General features: G+C 41.8%; 1 long non-coding RNA gene across 1 annotated transcript in view; it reads left to right on the forward strand.

The window, feature by feature from the left end:
• Positions 1 to 1,879: 1,879 nt before the first annotated feature.
• Positions 1,880 to 19,751, forward strand: part of LOC123370774 — a 42,773-nt gene continuing 24,901 nt past the window's right edge. Inside the window, exon 1 of the long non-coding RNA XR_006579536.1 lies at positions 1,880 to 1,994. This is a non-coding gene — a long non-coding RNA (uncharacterized LOC123370774). The remainder of the gene's footprint in view (positions 1,995 to 19,751) is intronic.

The raw sequence follows: 19,751 nt of genomic DNA on the forward strand, positions 1-19,751 counted from the left end.
AAGCCCGTAGTTCACATATACCCTTGGTCAGCAACCCTCTTGCAGTTCCCCAAGCCTTTCCACCTTTGTGGGAAGCCAGACGCTGGCAAGAAAGAAGCAATACAATAGGACTCAGAGGTGTATATTTTTAAATTTAGAAACAAATTTTATTTCAGGATTTGGGGACACCTATGAGTGAAAAATCTTTGAACATATTCCCCTTCTCTTCTAATGAGTCTCAATTTACAAAGATTATTTTATTTGGAAAAACGCGCAGTCCTGTGCACTCTCTGCTTGTACTGTGCTACATCATTATAGCAACAGCTCTTTGTGCGTCACATCTTCAGATGGATGGCTTTTTCCATCATACATCACCAGCGTGACAGCAGACTGATGATCTACAACTCCAAGCACTGTAACTCTGATGATGTGGCTGTGACTGTAGTAATATCATGGACCTGCTCCAGGAAAAGGAACGCTGCATGTTTTCTTAAAGGTGAGCTGAAAGGCTTTAAAAAACCAAACTACCCTGTTTAAAATCCCAAATCGGTAACAACAGATTATTCAGTTTTCAATGAATACAATAAACTAGTGCAGGAAAGTGCACTGCATAAGAGGCTCAATGAGATGTCAAGGAAAATGGAGATTTTTGGCAGATACATAAAGGAGAAACTGATTTTCAAATATTTTTTACTTTAAAATGGAAATACTGTAGTATCAGAAATATCCAAATGAGTGAACTGAGATAATTACATTATCTTAAAAATCTAACTCTTCAGTATGACTGCAATCTGTCCAACTCTCACACTTTGATCAAAAGTCTCATGATATTTGGTGTTTTCCTTAAAGCCCCAACTCCTGGAGTCAAGTGATTTCCTGGGAATCTCAGCTTTCATTTTTTAAAACAAGTTTCTAACTATCAAGGCTGTGTGGAAAAGCTTGAAACCATGACCTGAGGCAGCACCATCCCCCAAAAGACTAGAGTAGAACCTCGGAGTTATAAACACTTCGGGAATGGAGGTTGTTTGTAACTGAACAAAACATTATGGTTGTTCTTTCAAAAGTTTACAACTGAACATTGACTTAATATAGCTTTGAAACTTTATTATGTGGAAGAAAAATGCTTTAACCATCTTAATTTAAATGAAATAAGCACAGAAACAGTTTCCTTACCTTGTCAAATCTTTTTTTTAAACTTTCCTTTTTTTTAAGTAGTTTACATTTAACACAGTACTGTACTGTATTTGCTTTTTTTGTGTGTGTGTGTGTGTCTCTGCTGCTGCCTGATTGAGTATTTTTGGTTTGAAATGAGGTGTGTGGTTGAGCAGTCCGTTTGTATCTCTGGTGTTTGTAACTCTGAGGTTCTACTGTACTTTGTTTCACTCTGCAACCACCTCTGCCTGCAGTATGTTTGCAATTTTTAATAATCTACACAGAGATTCAATCCCTGATCTGAGAGCCAAATTCTGGATCTTGCTCATATACATGGCCATGGCCTAGTTAAAAATGGCTTACAAATGTTGCATGAGGGTCCTTGCTACCCAGACCTTATGTCCCTGAATTCTCAATGTGCAGAGCCCAGAGATGGCATGATAAGAAATTCTGGGATGAAATTTAGTGGTCTGGGGGTGCTGGCTGCCTAATTTTGTGTGTTGCCCCCAATCCCCTAGCCAAGGCCATATTTAGGGGCAGGCGACCCAGGCAACCACCTGGGGTGCCACACTTGGGGGCAGGGCACTGTGCTTGGGGTGCTATTTTTGTTTTTAACAACAAAAAGGAAAATAGAATGTTTGAAGTAAAATGTTTCAGGTATTCCGTATGTGAATTCATTTTACATTAACCTTCTAGAATATTCTGAACCTTTGTAGAATCTTGTGGAATCTTCCAGACTTTGAGAACTACATTTTCCTTGAACATCCTAGAATGTTGTCAGCCATGCCCTGATGAGTACATAAGGGGCAGGGCGTCGTCAGTCAGTCAGTGAGATATAAGAACGTAGTGAAGTGAGAGCCCAGGTACAATATTGTGAACCTTGTTTTACTGTGTAATTGTGAAAGTGTACTAGTGTTTGAAGTCCTTGAAGAGTGTAAGTAATGACTAACAAAGGATATATTTAATGAGATGCCAGAGATACCTATCGAGCCTCTACCTACTCAATAATATAAAAGCAAATACTGTTACTTCTTTGCCATGCTTAATATGTCATACTTGATGACTTTCTAAGATTGTGGAACATAGACTTTTGCTTTCCTCAATACTGTCTGTTTTCCCCTGTAGTAAATAAAAGTTGCCCCCAAAGAAGCCAGAAGGAGAAAAAAGTGATCTTTTGAACTAAAGGACTAGGGTTAACATTCTAAGGCTGTCACCTACTGTAACACTTTTAACACTGGTCCACCCAATGTTGGCGCACAGTTCAATTTCTTGATGTTAGTACATTTTAGTTATTCTTAAAATTAAAAAGTTTCTATAAGCTTAGAGGAAACAATTTTTTATTTGCTTATATAAGGCAAGAATAAATACAGATTTACAGATCCAAGCATGTAAATTTATCATCTTATATGACAGGGGTAAATCGTGCATGCAAACCATGCATCAAAGTCATGAAATGGGCTACAAATGCAATAAAAAATAAAGCATTCAAAAGTTTAATAAATGGAGGTGAGGGCACCGAAAACACTCCTCACCTGGGGTGCCATTTGGTCTAGGGCTGGTCTTGCCATTAGCAATCTCCACCACTCATATTATTTGGCTGCCGCTGAATGCAAGAACATTCTTGTAGGGCCTTATCCAAAGCCCACAGAAGTCAATGGAAGGACTCCCATTGACTTCAATGGGATCTGGATCAAGCCACATCTTAGCGAGCCTCAGAACAACATTGCTTGAATAAATGGGGCTGCTCTGTCTTTTGTCCAACCACACCAGGTAACTGAGGAAACAGTAGGATACATTTTACCTGTTTGATTTAGTTTAAATTCATGTTTAAAATCACCTTGCTTTGGTTGCAATAGTTTCTTTAAAATATGACAATTTCAGAATATGTGGAAGTAAATTAATTCCACTTTTCCACTGAGAAACGAAGTGAAAACCATGTTTGCTGCTGTTCAACTATTATTTGTTAATTAACCATTATCGGTTATCATTTTTATTGGACCATAGGTATGCAAGGCGCTTTACAATAAATAAAAAGCTAGGGACCTGATCTTATAGTCATTTAACACTGATGTAGCTTCACTGGGCCTTAACCTCAGCGGTAGCTGTGGAATGATCAAGCAGCTTAGGAGGTGGGGCACAAGGGTGGCCTTTGCACTTTGTTGGTTGTGGACCATCCAGATACTACTCTGAGGCCTTCATGCTGCTTTAATGATGTTTGGAGGGGGCCATTACAGAAGTCAACGATCGCCAGCATACACAGATGCCCACCTGACCATTCTTCCTTTCCCTGAGCCATGTCCCACGAGATGTCCTGTAGGGAATGAAGGTAGGACAGAGGTCCACACCTTCAAAAGATCCCCACCTGCAGTAGCCAGCTACCTGGCTTTTGGGCCACTTTAATGTTAGTAGAGTGATGTAAAATAATGGAGTCATTCACTAAGAAGGAGTTACCCCTAATTTACAGATCAGATCTTGAGATCAGACTCAGGCTATGGTTCTCTGCCCCAAGGAGCTAACAGTAGTAGAGCCCAATCCTACAAACATTTTAACCCATGCATAACTCATTGATTTCAGTGAGACTACTCATGGGAGTAAACTGACTCACATGCATACTTTTCTTTTTGCAATATCATTCCCTAAATTAGAAGGCACATACAGTACCAATGGAAGTAAATATGTAGAGGTGGTGGTGGTGGTAACTGAGTGTCAGGATAGCATGGTGCTATGATAGTGAGATAAGCGTATTATTATATTCTGTACCCTACATGTTAGCTTCGTGACTAAGTTAACATACTAATGTTTGAGGATGGAAATGTTACAAATGGCCTCAAAACGCAGGGGTATTTTTTCCTGCAGAAAACAAGCTGCATCTCATGAGTAATTTACTATTTTAGTAAATAGGCCTTCATTTTCACCAATTCTGTACATTGAGGATGGAAAATATAGTACTGTGTGTTGAGTGCAGAGGAGTTAGCGTTCTTCTGTCCTGACTGTGCTTGACACCTCCATGACTGACTCCCTGTTCTGGTATCAGATGCCAGCTTAGCTAGGTCCAAGGTACTCATGCCTACGTCCAGAGAATAGTTGGTGTTGTGATGGGACTCACTGGTCAGAACTTAAAGGGGCAAATTCACTCCCCATGAGTGCTTTCTATGTGCTTCTTCTTCTTCTTCTTCTTCTTCTTCTTATTCACTCCCTGTGGAGCATAAGGCGCCAACCACTCTCCTCCATTCATTTTGTTCTTGAGCGAGACAGCAGATTTCATCCCACTTCATTCCCATACCTTTCATTTCCTCTTCAATGGTCCTTCGCCACGTCCCCAATGGTCTACCTCTCCTCCTTCTTCCTTGTGGTGTCCATCGTAGGGCAATACGAGGGTGTCTGTCAGCATCCATTCTCAACACATGCCCCAGCCACCTCCATCTTCGTTGTTTGGCTTCATCCACTATATTGTTGATGCCCGTTAATCGGCTCACTTCAACATTGGTGATACGCTGCGGCCAATGTATGTTAAGAATTCGCCTAAGACACCTTCCTTCAAAGCCCCGAAGCCGACTTTCTATCTTCTTGTTGGTCTTCCATGTTTCCGCCGCATAGATCAACACAGAGCAGACGTTCGACCTGTAGATCTCTACCTTGGTTTTCATTTGCAAGATGGTTGACCTCCAAATATTCTGAAGTCTATAGAATGCATTTGCTGCAAGACCGATTCTGGTAGATATCTCCTTCTGAATATTGCCATCAGCCGATATGTAACTACCAAGATATTTGAAGTCGTTCACCTCCTCCAATTCTACGTCACATAACACTGTCTTCGTCGAGCTGGCTGTTTTTACTTTCATTATTTTGCTCTTACCAGCATGGATATTAAGTCCTACGCACCTTGCTACTCTACCTACTCTATCAGTCTTCTCTTGGAGGTCCGTCTGAGAGCTTGAAATCAGGGCAATGTCATCCGCAAAGTCACAGTCTTCAATATGACCAGAGGGTCCCCATGCGATCCCTCTTGGCCTATTTTCAGTGGCTTTCCGCATCACCCAATCTATGACCACAAGAAATAGAATGGGCGAAATAACACACCCTTGTCTAACTCCCGTTCTCACATGGAACCACTCGCTCTGCTGTCCTTCATGGAGAACACAACACTTTTTGCCGGCATACATATCTTTGAAGATGTTAATCACTTTCGAAGGGAATCCATATATTTTTAAGATATTCCAGAGAGATGGATGGTGGACACTATCAAATGCCTTCTCGAAATCGAGATAATTAATGAACAGTGGCGAGTTCCATTCAAGAGATTGTTCCATTATCATACGTAGTACAAATATCTGATCAACGCATCCTCTCCCACTCCTAAATCCTGTTTGTTCTTCCCTCAGGATCTCTTCTACTGCTTGTCTTATTCTCTGTAACAGAACTCTGCAGAAAACCTTCCCGAGCACTGATAACAAGTTTATACCTCTCCAATTACCACACAAAGACAAATCACCCTTCTTTGGTAATTTCACAATGATACCTTTCTTCCATGCTTCAGGTACCTTCTCTTCTTCCCACACCTTGTTGAATAGCTCCTTTAGAATCCCGGCACTCATATTCAGGTCGACTTTTAGCATTTCTGCGGTTATTCTATCTTCACCTGGTGCCTTGTTTGCTTTTGTCTGTCTAATAGCCTCTTCTATCTCTCGCTCTATGATAGGCCCACATTCTACCTCCATCTGAAAACTCCTTTCCTCTATTTCAACTACCTCTTCAGGATTTGATCTATTTAAAGTCTCTCTAAAATGCACTGCCCATCGACTGATTTGTTCTTTCTCTTCTATCAATATTCTCCCATTCTTTCCTCTAACCTCTGTTGACCTATTGCTGAACCCTCCTGTCAAAGTCCTCATGATTCTATACACAGTTCTTGTGCTTCTGCTAGGGCAACATAAAAGGACTGTAAACTACCTACATTTCAGCTGGCAAACAGTCCTTTAGGGACTGTTACTAGCTGGTGTATTTTAAAACAGCCCTTAGGCTGCCCCTACTTGTGCCAAAACTAGGATTGGGGGAAGCCAAGCAGAGAATCAGGAAGTTATTAGCCTGATCACTCCCCTCTCTACTGCCCTGAGTGAATCTTGGCTGTAGCAGAGAATCTACATTTTAGCTGAGTTGTGTAGTAGTGCCTTGTTTTTATTCCTGCACTGACTGATTCCCTTTGGGCAGTGCTGATATCATAATCACAGAACTATTTAGGTCAGAAGAGACCTCTAGCAGGTCATCTAATCCATCTCCTTGCATTGTGGCAGTCTGGATTGATTTAATAATTCCAAAACCAGCCCTAACAAACAGGGCCGGCTTTATGAACTGCGGGGCCTGATTTGAATACCCGGCAGCGGTCCAGGGCTTCGGCAGCACTTTGGCGGCGGGGGGGTCTGCTCCGGGTCTTCCACGGCATCGACGGACCCCTCGCTGCCGAAATGCCGCCGAAGACCCGGAGCGGACCCCCCCACACACCCCCACTGCCGAAATGCTGCCAAAGACCTGGAGCAGATTCCCCTCCTCCCCATCCCCCCCCCCGCCGCTGAAATGCCGTTGAAGACCCAGAGTGGACAGGGTGAGTAAAAACATTTAAAAAATTTAAAAGGCGCCTAAGGCACGGGGCCCGATTCCAGGGACTCAGGGGAATTGGCCTAAGCTGGCCCTGCTAACAAATGGGTGTCTAGTCTCTCCTTGAATCTCTGCAGTGATGGCCACTCCACAACCTTCTTTGACAGCTTGCTCCATTACCTAACTGTACTTATAAAGTTTTTCCTAATCTTTAATCCAATTTTTCCCTTCCGCAGTTTAAACACATTACTTCTTGGTCTGTCCTCATTGATTAATGAGAATTGGTCCCAATCTTCCTTATAAAACCTCTTAATATATTTGTAGACAGTTATCTATCCCCTCAGTCTTCTTTTCTCCAGCCTGAACATGCCCAGTTATCTTAGCCTTCTCTCACAGGTCTTATTTTCCAAAACTTTTATCACTTTGGTTGCTCTACTATGAACTCTCTCCAATCTTTTTAAAAAATGCAATGCCCCAAACTGAATGAAGCACTCCACTGGTATGCCCTCTGTTGCTGATTAGAACAGCGTGATTATCTTGCCTGTTTTCCCCACAACACTCTTACTGTTTCATCATTACAGTGCCTAACCGGGCTCAAGAAGCACACAAGTCGAGTGCTCTCCAACGTACAAAATAAATTGGCTTTGAACTAGCTAATAATTTCTGCAGGGTGTTATTTTGTCAAGTTCCTTAAAACAGAGACAACACATTTATACCAGAGCACTAGATTGTGCCCTATGGCACAGCCTGAGCAAAGGATGGTGTGTAAGATGCCTCACCTTAGGAATAGCCCTGGGGGGCATTATGCCTCAGAGAAATGTAATGCAACAATTCTCATAATTCTTCCCCTGCATTATGCTTGTTCCAAAGGGTAGTATAATTTGTTACAAGCCAAAGTTCTTACTCCCCTGGGTGGACATGTAGTCCAAGTCACAATTTACCCCAGAGATTTTGCCAGGATATTGCAGATTTTGCAGTCCTTGCATTGCAGTATTCTTTGAAGTACTGATGTTTCATTGGAATGATACTAGTAATGGTGATGTGGTTGGAACAAGTTGAAGACAGCCACACCAGCTCTGAAATGCTGACTTTTTCAGTGGAACAGCAATACTTCAGAGTGCTGCAGCACAGCAGTGACAGTGCAGACCAGCAAAACATAGCAATTTATTGAATACGGCAAATACAAAAGTGTTGCGCTGGTCATATTGATTTTACCATCTACTGTAACCCCTACCTCCCGACCATACTATAAAATCACGACTTGCAACTAACATTTCTCCTCTCTGCATTACATTTCTGCATTTAATTATTCCGTTACCCAATCTACTTTATGTTGGTCTTTACTGAATCTCATTGTATTGGCTCCAGTGTGTTTCTTTATCTACCATACATCATGCTGTATTTTAATCTTGTCCTTCCAGATATTTACATTTCCTCCTCACTTATCCTCATCCAGAAACCAGATTCTGCTTCTAAACTGTTAATAAAAATGCTGAGTAGAATTAGACACAAAATTGACACCTGTAGAACCCTACTTAGCATCCCCTTTCAGCTTAACCATGGATCATTCATATTTACTCACTATGTTTGATTGTTTCTAGTAGCATTCTTTCAATGTTAGGTCTAATTCTGCTACCCTTACTCGGGCTGCATTACACTGTGATGAAACTGACTCCACATTAGTAAGGGTGACAGAATCAGGCCCGGAGATTGTAAGCAGGAATTTCTTCTTACTCTTTGTCTCTAAATCTCTTTTGACTTGACAGTGTAGTATAAATGTTTTCTTATAATAAAAATATTTGTCTAGCTTTTCTGTGTGAATGCCTGCTGAACTGTTTCAAATGCCTTACAAAAGCTTACACACTGAAGTTGCACAGATTTACTTAAATTGGGTTAAAACCCAAATTAGTTAAACCAGCACAAAACCCTCTGTAGACACTTTTAATTGAGTTTAAGAGTAGCTTATCACAGTTTAGCTTAAGATGGTAAGGAATTGCTTAAACCAGTGGAAGTTTCTGTATAGACAATCTTACTTCAGTTAAGAATGGTTTGTATCAATTTAGATAACTATATCAGTTTAGAAATACACTTTTAGTTAAACTGATGTGTGAGCCCATAGAACGTGTTTCCTTTATCCAATAAGTTGGTTTTCCTGTCAAAGTGCTAGAAATAGTGGAAATCAGCCCCAGTTTTGCATTGGTAGTGGTTTGGAGCTGGACCTCCTCAGAGTGCACACTAGGAGCCATTTTAGCTCAGGCAGGCACAAGGCTTGCCAGAGCTTCAGTGGAACAGCAGGAGGAAACAAACTGCTACTCATGCTTTCTTCTGCATGGCTTGCCCACTCTGCTGGCTGGCGCACATGGCTTGCCCACTCTGCTGAGTCATGGCCGCACTCTTCTGAGTGAGTTACTCGTCAGAGCTAGTCTACAACTATGTGTCGGTTAGGGGGTGTCGTCTTTTAACAAGGTAGTAATAATGTTAAAAACCCTATAATGGAGACAGTTATACCGGCTTATACGGGTACAGTTATTCCCCTTCTTGGATGGAAATAGCTATCTGTATAATAAGGTTTTCAGGATTGTCACTCTGTCTATGTGTCGCACTGAAGCCTAGGATGTCTGTTGAGACAATGTGAAGCAACAGAAACAGCTACACGCAGAGTTGAGAGCTCTTTTTACTTAGAATATCACCAGGCTCAATCATCACTGGGATTCATGGTCTGTTGCCATCCAATTTTTAATCTCTCAGCCATTTGGGGATTGTTTACACTTTATGAATTACATCCATATGGCAGCATGAGCTTTCATCTAATACTAGTATAAAGAACCTTTCTACCATTACAGTTGTGCCCACACTAGTGGATTGCAGTACCTGCTATAACTATACCGGTATAGTTAAAGCAGTACAACTTCTGGGTGTAGACAAGGGTGTAAGGGAGAACAACTTGGGTAGCATCATGATAATAGGAGGGACTGCAGTTCTTGCTGGCCCTTATTTGGCTATTACAAGTTTGGGCAGAGGCTCCTTAGTGTACCTCTACTTTTTGGGCTGAAAGTGTAATTCTCAGCTCAAGGAAACACATTAAAAATTGAATATAGCTGCAGGAGTATGAACAGTGGCAAGGGCTAGCCGCCCTGAGTACGTGCCTAGTGATTTGGACAGGATTGTACTTGGGGCGGTTAGCCCCTCCCACCATTTGCCCTGCTGCCACCACACTCTGCTTTTAGCATGTTAGTTCAATTATGTCTCCTCAAGCTGGGAATTATACCGCTAGCTCCAAGTGTAGACGTACTCTGAAGTCTCTACCCCCCTGCAGTGCCACATAAGAGCCAGTCACAGTCTATTCTAAAGAATTCATCCAAATCAGTTTAGGGTGATTCATTTTGGCTCAAACCAGGCTTTCTAGTATTTATCAGCTTACTTCCCTCTCAGTACTTATAAACTGAATCCCTTTATGAAGTGTACTAACAATTTACCATCTACAGAAAATAAATGCACAGACCTGAAACTCTCTAGGTATCCTTTTCTCCCCTTCACATACATAAAGAATGTTTAAAAAGTTAGTCAGTTCCCAGTTCCCAGGTACTTTACCTATCCATCTGATCCATTAGTAGCAGCTCTGATACCACTTCTGCTAACTCCTTTTACAATTTGGGTGACTATCCATGGGACTGTGATTATTTAAATACTAGATCTGGTTAAAAAAAATGTCAAAATTCTAAATTTTTCATTGTAAAACCAGGACAAATTTTTCATGACTATTTTCATGAAAAATGTGTCCTAGTTTTCAGTCATCTTTATAAAACATATGCCATGTTATCAACAGAGGACCATATTCTGTTGCAAGTTTCACCAGAGAAAATCTACTATAAATCCACTGACTTGTCTGAAGTTTCTCTGATTTACACTGGATTAACAGAGCAGAAACTGGCCCATAATCTTTCACCTAATGCTTCCTAACTCTACTATGTGACATCTCTCTTTCTTCATTAACTGTTAGACTGTATTAAGCTTCCTGTCCCTATTATCATTTGTAGTAAATACTTCAGGCATTTTTCCTTGTAATCTCGTATTTGGCTCCCTCTCTGCTAAGCAGCAGAACTCCACTTCCCCTTGTCACCCAGTTTGCTTTTATGTGATTATAAAACTTGTTTAGTTCTTATTTACACCCTTTGCTAATAATACTTCCTGCATGTACTATTTAATTTCTCCTTATTTCCTCGTGGTTTGTGCTATTCTTTTTCAGGACTTCACAAATTGTCTTAGGCAAACATAATTTTTCAGTTACTTCTGTTCCCATTTTACTGCCAGTGATTATTTTCTGCTGTGGCTTTAATATTATGTCCTTCAGAAGCTTCGATTTATCCTATACTTTTCTTAAGTTTTTCATCCGTGAGACCTACTCCCCAAAAACCGTTTGTTTCTTGAATCGTGTCTCTTTTGAATTCCACCATCCTTGAATTATAGTACGGAAGGTTTCCCCTTAGACACATAAGTAGTTGGCAGTTTTCTCTTCATGACCAGGCTTTTGGAAGGTTTCCTTGAACCTGATGCCATGGGTGGCTGTTGATGACCTCTCTGGGGTTAATTTTGGACCTTTGTTGGGCTAACAGTGTCTTTACTCACTCCCTAACTAGGATCTCACAACAAACTACCTACCTATGTCTTTCTTACAAAAGATACAGCTACTTTCTTTAAAAAGTGTGTGTGTGCGTGGGGTGGGGGCTAATGACATTTTCCAAGACAATGAAACACACTGGTTTCATTTAACAATCATTTCCTTCAGCCTTATATCAAATTATACAGGTGTACAAAGTAAACTAGGTCTGCCATATGTAAACGTGAGTAGTTTCTAGCTTCATCTCTCATTTTAATAACACAACTTGGTTCTAAATGTTTTTCCTGAGCCCTCATTTTTTAAAAACTCATACCTTGGACCATTTGACCCACCTGCTCCCCACCACACGTACGTAGGTACACAATATGTCTGTCATCTCTGTCACTACATCTGGATTTTCTCTCTCTGCTCTTTGTATTTCCTGTCCCTGCTCTTTGTACATTATAATTTCTGGTACTTGATCAGCCCACTAGTTGTGCACACACAACTCCCACTGATCTCCCGGGGTATTATATCCATGCAATTGATGAGATGATTAGGTTCTTTAAATTCTCCAGAGAAATAATCTGCTTAGATCATCTTGTGCTGTGATCTGCTTCCTAACCATTATCACTATACCAAAGTTCTAAGGCAGCCGTTTTCCAGCATGCTCAAATACAGAGTCTTATTCATATTGGTCTCAAAATCTGGACTTATCTGCTATACCAAAGAGCATGTCTTTATATATTCAGAGGTTCCATTGTCTCTTGTGTTGCAGAGTTCGCATTACTGGTGAACGATGTAGTCTAAAGAAATCATGTTGAAGAATGAAATGTGTCTGTACTCTGAAAAGTGACTATGGTAACAATGGCAGATCTCTTCCCTGTGTATCCAGAGTCATATCTTCTGATTTTAGGCACTGTAAATAATTTCTAACTGCATTTTACTCATATTGGTTCTGTCCACCCAACACAGACAGAGAGAGTACTGCATTCCATTCCTCTTCCTAAGTCATCTGTGCAAATTTCTTCGCAAGTGCTTGTACGCTTATCCAATCACGGAATAGAAACGATACCATGTGACTTTTCTAACCAGTTATAACTAAGCAATGCAGCTCAAATTTAGAATATTTGTGATCAATCCATAGAATTTATTTATTTATTTGAAAAAACTTTCACCAAAAAATTTGAAGAACAAATAAACCCCGGAAATGGCAACCTGCTTGTGAATATTCCACAGGAAGAAAATCAGGCTAGTTGTGCTAAGTAATTGTTTGCTACCAGTCATTTGCACAGTAGTGAGTTCCAAAGTATCCTCTTTTTGCAACTTGCATTGAGCCCGTACCCAGCCTATTCCTCTCTTGCCTCCACTGTTGTTCGTGCCCCTTCCTATCTTTCACTGCTAGGAAGTGACTATGATCTGAGTGCATTTTTCAGCGACTGCTTGTTTTGTTAAGATACCTCTATAGCTCTGTTACCAGATATACAAATCAGGTTAAAGTTTTTGAAGGACTATGACAACATTTCCAATCATTTAGCCTGATGTAAGAAAAGGACTAAATCACTTGTTGTTATTTCCTTAAAATTACCTATATAATTGTTTTTAAAATACAAAACAATGAAGCAGAAAGCAGTCATTTTTCAGGCTGATGAGGTGCATTATATCAAGACAGAAAGATCAGAGCTGTACTGTGAGGTATGGGGAACAGCAGGAGATTTCCAGTTCTTTTTTAGTAAGGTCTATATAGTCGGGTTTTGCTTTTATATCCACAGAGTGCCAGGTTTCCAAGTGCTCAGCACCACAGTTGGTGCCAGATTTTCAAAAAGCTCAGCTCCTATTTAGGCATTCACGTAAGACTTTCAGATGTGCTCAGCACCCAGCAGTTCCTGTTCTGACACTTAGGTCTAGTATTTCAAAAAAAGCTCAGCCTGTCAGTGAGCTCTTTTGACAATGTGGCCACTTATTTTGGTGTTTAAACGGAAGCTATGTTCTTTTAAAATACCCTGACAGTGGGTGATTCTGCAGCTCTAGTCTTTACTGGTGGGACAGGTCCCAACCTTGGCTTCTTGAGGAGCTGATGTTTAGTGTTGTTATTATTCATATTTGTATTATGGTAGCACCTAGGAGCCCCAGTCATGGATCAGGGCTCCATTGTGTTAAGTGCTGTATGAACAAGCAACAAAAACACGTTCACTGCCCCCAAAGTGCTTATTTGGCATGGCCTTGGGCAAGTCCTTTCTTTTCTGTGTCTCATTTGCTCTGACTGTGACAGGGGAATGATAACAAATGATGCTATTACTTACCTCCCTCACAGAGACGTGGTGAAGATTCTTTAGCGAATTTTTGGCCACAAGATTTGAACACAGAAATGGCTGTACAATTGCAAAGCCCTGGATTGATTTTCACAGCCTCTCCTGACCGAGGAGGATAGGCAGGGACTGCGGCTGCTGTGATCATTTGCAGGAGACAGATGATACATGTTGCCATGAACACTCAGAAAAAAAAATCTGCCAAAACCTGGATTCATTATCAGAAATAGGAGGAAAATAATAAAATATTAGGAAATTCCCAAGTTAAGCCTCTGACAGCAATGTTAACAGGATCACATTACATTGTGCAGTATTTCCAGTCCTGTACTTTTGGTTAAGTGCATAGCTTAATATATATATTACTGTTTATTAGGTACAAACTTACATTTTTAAAAACAGCCGCCAATATTGTAGGTGTACTGTTGTTGTACTACAATTAACTGCAGGCTTACGTAAGTGTGCTCATATTTGCATCCATAAAGAAACCTAATGACCTGGCTACACCCACAATACAAGTAGTTAAGTATCTAACTTAGTGAAATCGTAGGCCCAATTAATTGCAATATTTGAGGATGGGCACCAAATTGTGACAGCAGTGCTGGAGCTGGGTTCAGGCATGGCTAATAGTCAGGACCAAAATGTACAACATAAAACATAAAAGATGTGAACCATGGCCAAATAGTGGCACAGTATGTGAAAGCAGAGATTTTGGTGTTTGCCTTGCTCTGAATTTACATTTTTGAGCCAGATCCACAGCTGATATAACACGGCATATTTCCATTGAAGTCACTGGAGCTATGTTTATTTAGACCAGATGAGGATCCAGCCCAGCATTCCTTTTTCTGGGTCAAGTAGTTGTTATTAATTCAAACAATACATGTATTGCCAAGACAAAATCCAGCCCAGTAAGTGGAATGAGCATATGGATTGTCCACAAACACACAGATCACTATTGCCATGGAAAAGAATGTCCTAACAGTGAGGTCTCCTAAACCGTGGAAAAGTCTCTTTGAGGAAGTGGTGCAAGCCCCATATCACAAGTCATTTAAAACTAAACTGGACAAAGCATTCAAAATTATCCTGGGGGGAACAGTCCTGCACTGATAAAGAGATGGACAGTATAACATGGTATTAGTATTATTCATAAACTTTACATTTATAACCTAATTGAGGCTTTACTGTTTGTAAGATACTGATGCTCTGGAAGAAACAACTAACTGTCTGAGAATCTATTTTGCATTATGTGTCCAGTGTATCCAGGGCCGGTGCAAGGATGTTTCGTGCCCTAGGTGAAACTTCCACTTTGCGCCCCCCCCAAACCCCCACCCTGAGGCGCCCCCCCCGCGGCAGCTCCCCCCCTCCTCTCTGAGGTGCCCCCTTTGCGGCAGCTCCACCCTGAGGCACCCCCCCCGCCCCAGCTCACCCCTGCTCCGCGCACAAGCACTCTGAGCATGCCATCGCTGCTTCACTTCTCCCGCCTCCCAGGCTTGCGGCACCTAAGCTGATTGGCGCCACAAGCCTGGGAGGTGGGAGAAGTGAAGCAGCTCACCCCTGCCCCCGGCGTGCTCGGGGAGGAGGCGGGGGAGGGATGAGCTTGGGTGGGGAGTTCCTCTGCATGCGGCCCCCTCCTTACTTGCTGCAGGCGGCCCTCCCTGCGCTTCCCTGCCCCAGCTCCTTCCACCTAAATGCCAGCGGCGACTGGGGCTGCCGAAGATCTGGCCGCTGCGGTCGCTGCCAAAGGAAATGGCGCCCCCCAAATCCCAGTGCCCTAGGCGACCGCCTAGGTCGCCTAAATGGTTGCACTGTCCCTGAGTGTATCTTGAATTTTCTGTTTCCAATTAGGATTGATTTTTGCCTTGTTATCAGAAGTTTTGTGAATAAAGTGAATTGTTTGTGATCTGTGTTCAGATGAATATAATAGGGCATCACAATCAAAATGTGTAGGCAATGACAATAACAATAATAGCAGTCTGAGGATACATGTGTTGTCTTCTGTAATGAGAAATCAGGAAGGAGAGGCTGGAGAAGGTTCCAGGCAGAAGTTCCACAGTAAATAATAAAGTTCCTTGTTCAGTGTTGGAAGAAAGATACTTTTTATGTGATTCTTTACCATTGTCATATAGTCAGAGAGTATCTATATTTAGGCCAGATATGGTCTTTATCATATGTCTGTAAAGTGCTTAGCACACTTTTATATGGGTGCTATATAAATTATAATTATTAACAATAATAAAACCTTGCTTCTTAGAGAAGATATTTCAGAGGCAAGTGTTACTGAACTGTCTGTTTTGATGCTGCAAAGTACTTTGGAAAAATTAAGAGCCCCTAAATCTTCACTTATTATTGACATGAACCTTTTCAGAGTTTCAGAAAAGTTCAGTATGGCAGAATGTCTCTCTCTCCACGCTGCGGGAGACATTCCTCCTTCCTTTATTCCTTCCACATCAGGGAGTTCTACCAGAATGAAGGAAAGGGGGTCAAACAATTGGGGTTTCTGCAGTTCACTGAGCTAATCTGGTAGCACACCCTTGGGCAGAGTAGTGGGACCCTCTGAAGAATCTAAGGCCTGGTCTACACTGGCGGGGTGGAATCAATCTAAGTTACGCAACTTCAGCTACGTGAATAACGTACTTAGATTGACTTACTGTGGTGTCTTCACCGCAGTGAATCGACTGCTGCCGCTCCCTCATCAACTCTGCCTGCGCCTCTTGCGGTGCTGGAATACAGGAGTCGATGGGAGAGACAGCCCAGATGGAATTGTGGGAAGGCTCTGGAGGACTATCAGCACTAGGCCTTCATGAGCAGGCATCCTCACTGCAAAGTAGGCACATTTCCAGTCCCAGCTGAGACAAAACCTGCGTTCAAGCAGATATCATCAGCCATATACACTAGCCCAGGTTAAAGCATCCTCAAGCCCAGGTAAGCAGTTTTTCTGTGTGTCCAACAGGGGAGTTAGAGACAACACCTGGGTGAGAGCCCAGGCTGTATATCGCTGCAGTAAAGCTATGCCCTAATGAATGGCAAAGTGGGAATGACTGGCCATCCATCAGAGACAGCAGGCACAAGGGTCCGGTACCTCTTGAAGAAGAGAGCTGTGGCTGTGTGTGGGAGAGGGAAGGTCAAATGCGCTGGTGGTGAGCCTCAAGTGTCTGGATGATTCAGATAAGCACTAGACATTGAGACGGCTATCCAAACTCAAAATCTGAATGGTTTGTGGTTGGCCCTGTGAGCTGGCAAATCAGGTGCCAGCTTATGCCAAAGTCCCCAGGCCTCTCTTGAGTACTGACAAACACATAGCTGGAATCAGTCTGGTTAGCCTGAGGGTTAGCCTTGGTAAAATAGGTATTAGAGTTATAAAAATGTGCTTAGTGTTTAGGCGGTATTGAATGCTTGTGAGTTGCTGCATGCATTAATCTCACTTATAACATCTGTATCCCATATTGTAAGGTAACTGAGCATTTGCATTGTAAGTGTCTGTAACCAGACAGGAGGGAAGCAGTAACTAGTGTCTCCCACAGGTATTATGTCCTGCCCGACAAAGAAGACCCATCAACACTAGACAAACTATCGTGGAATATCAGAGAACAAAAGACTTTATTGATTGTTCTCCCCCTCACACCTATGAAGAGAAGATGTGCAAGTGAATTTCTTCCATCAGCTGAGTTTGCAACTCAAAGCAGAAAGGAGAAGGAATAAAAATCCCTAACCAGAAGGAACTATCTCTTTGCTGCTTAGACTCTCGGGGGGCAAGAAGTTATTTATACCTGCTTTAACCTTATAAATTACTCTATTTCCTTTTCTGAGTTAATAAATCTTTAGATAGTTTATTATAGCATTGGCTACAAGTGTTGTCTCTGATGGAAGATCTAAGGAGCAACTGACCTGGGGTAAGTGCCTGGTCCTTTGGGAGTAACTGGGATATTGTTGTGATGTCTGGTGTAAGGGATCCTCTATCACAAAGGCAGGCGTACCTGGGAGGCAAGATAGATCAGAGTACCCCAGGGAACTGCCTGGGATGCCACGGTTAGGCTGTTAGAGTGCCTGAGGAGTTTATATTCAATAAATGGTTGGTGAAAACTAATTATAGAACTCACAACCAATTTGGGGGTTGTGCCCTGCTTCTCAACAGTCTGTCCTGAGGTTGGTACTCTCGCTCTTGAGTCAACCCAGACTGCTCGATAGGCCCATCACTAGGTCATTTTGCAGTACTGCTGCTCTCAGAGATCTTATTATGGGTATTCCCAGCACCATCTGTTGCCTTTTTATGTCTAGAAATGATTTTGCAGAGGAAGAATTTGGATACAGTTGACACAAATCCCTGAAAACATTTGTCTGTTTGTCTTAGACTCTAATTAGTGTGGGCTCGGTCAAAACTGTTCTGAACTTTCATTTATTTATTTTTACTCATTTCTATAGTGCCTATCACCATGGCAGCAACGTACTTCAATTACAGGAAATTAAAACACAAAACACAAGCAATTAATCAAATGCTAAACCAAATAAATGTGTCTTGCATAGTGCCCTGAATGTCACTGGGATCCTGCTTTCAAGGGCAGCAGAGTTTTTCTTTTTAAAGAAATACTGTCTGTTGTTTCAAGTTTCACGTCTCCTTTGGAAGCTTAAACCTGAAATCGCTTTCTTTCTCCATTGATATGTCCTGTTTATTTTCCTGCTAGCAACTGTGAAAATGCATGGCATTTAATTATATCCCGGGTTCAATCCACGGTTTTCATACTGCAGCGTGGCGATTGCAGTATGTGTAGCTATGTAACTGGTATACATACATGCCCCAGGGGAAAGGTCCAATCTCTCCTTGAGCTTTCAGATGCACAAGTGAGGTGTGCAGGCTACACCATCCTTTAAAGTAGTTCATCCCACTCCCCAGATGCACATGGCCTGTATGTGTGTGAGGGGGAATCCTGTGTCAATCCTAACCCCTTTAGAGGGAATAGTACCCTGCTGGGAGATTCCCCCAAGAGAGCAGTCCTAAACTGTAGCAGGAGAACCAAGATCAAATTCAATTGAAAAGGAGAATTAATATTCACAAAAGGCTCCAGTATGGAGCCCAGAAAAGTGAAAATAGGACTGTTTATAAAAGACCAAGTGTGCTCCTAACTTAGTATCAGAATTAGTAAAAAAAAACAGAAGCACAATTTTGCCAAAAGTTTCAAAATTTTGAAAAATGTTTCCATTTCCTGTGGTTCAATATGGACACATTTTCTGGTGTTAGTGAAATGTCTGATGGCATCTTTTACCAACATTTGAATGGAAATGTTTTTGCCATTTTGATTGACATCATTACTGAAGATCTTCTGTTTATGAAAAAATGGTATTTTCTTACTGAAAACTGGTAAGCAATTTTTTGGTAAGCACATTTTTTAATAATGATTTTTGATGACATGCTGATAAAAATCGGTTATGGAAAATGTCGGAAATGGCAAATTTCAAGAATGGTGATGATTTTTTAAGAAAAAAGGCCATACTCGTGAAAGATTTCAACCAGCTCTACTCAATATGAGTCCCACAGCCACTTCTCTCATGATAGTCAGGACAGCATGGTTCCGTCACCATCTGTCTGATCCATCAAAATAATAGGCTCTGTGCACATCATGCTCCCTTACTCACCTGCCATGATCTTCGTTCTGAGAAGGCTCTAGCTCAGCCTTTCCCAGCTGCCCTCTGGAATATTGCTTCTGTCCAGAAACATTGCCTGGGCCCACTAGAGGCTGCTGGAAATGGAGGGTGGACAATCAAGGCTCAATACTGAATCCTGAGACTCACCAGGTACTCGTAATTTCCCATGATACTTCTTGATCCCCCTGCCTTCCTTCCTTTGCTACATCCCATCCAGTCCTTATGTCTGCCCAGTGTCCCTTCCTGCTCTCAGTGCACCCTCCTGGACCCCAAGCTCTCCTCCAAATTCAGATTTCCTCTTGCTTTCCATTCAGCCTATGGCAATAATGAATAACAACACCACTTTTTATTGGAGAATCTTTCCTCCACGGATCTCAAGTCCTTTATAGACACTAAAAATTGAGACCCAGTGAGTGTTCAGGCCCTTGTCTAAGGTCACACAGCAATGACAGAGCTAAGAATAAAACTCAGCAGCCCTGACTCCCAGT

The sequence above is a fragment of the Mauremys mutica genome, chromosome 5, assembly GCF_020497125.1.
Source record: "Mauremys mutica isolate MM-2020 ecotype Southern chromosome 5, ASM2049712v1, whole genome shotgun sequence".
NCBI lineage: Eukaryota > Metazoa > Chordata > Testudines > Geoemydidae > Mauremys > Mauremys mutica.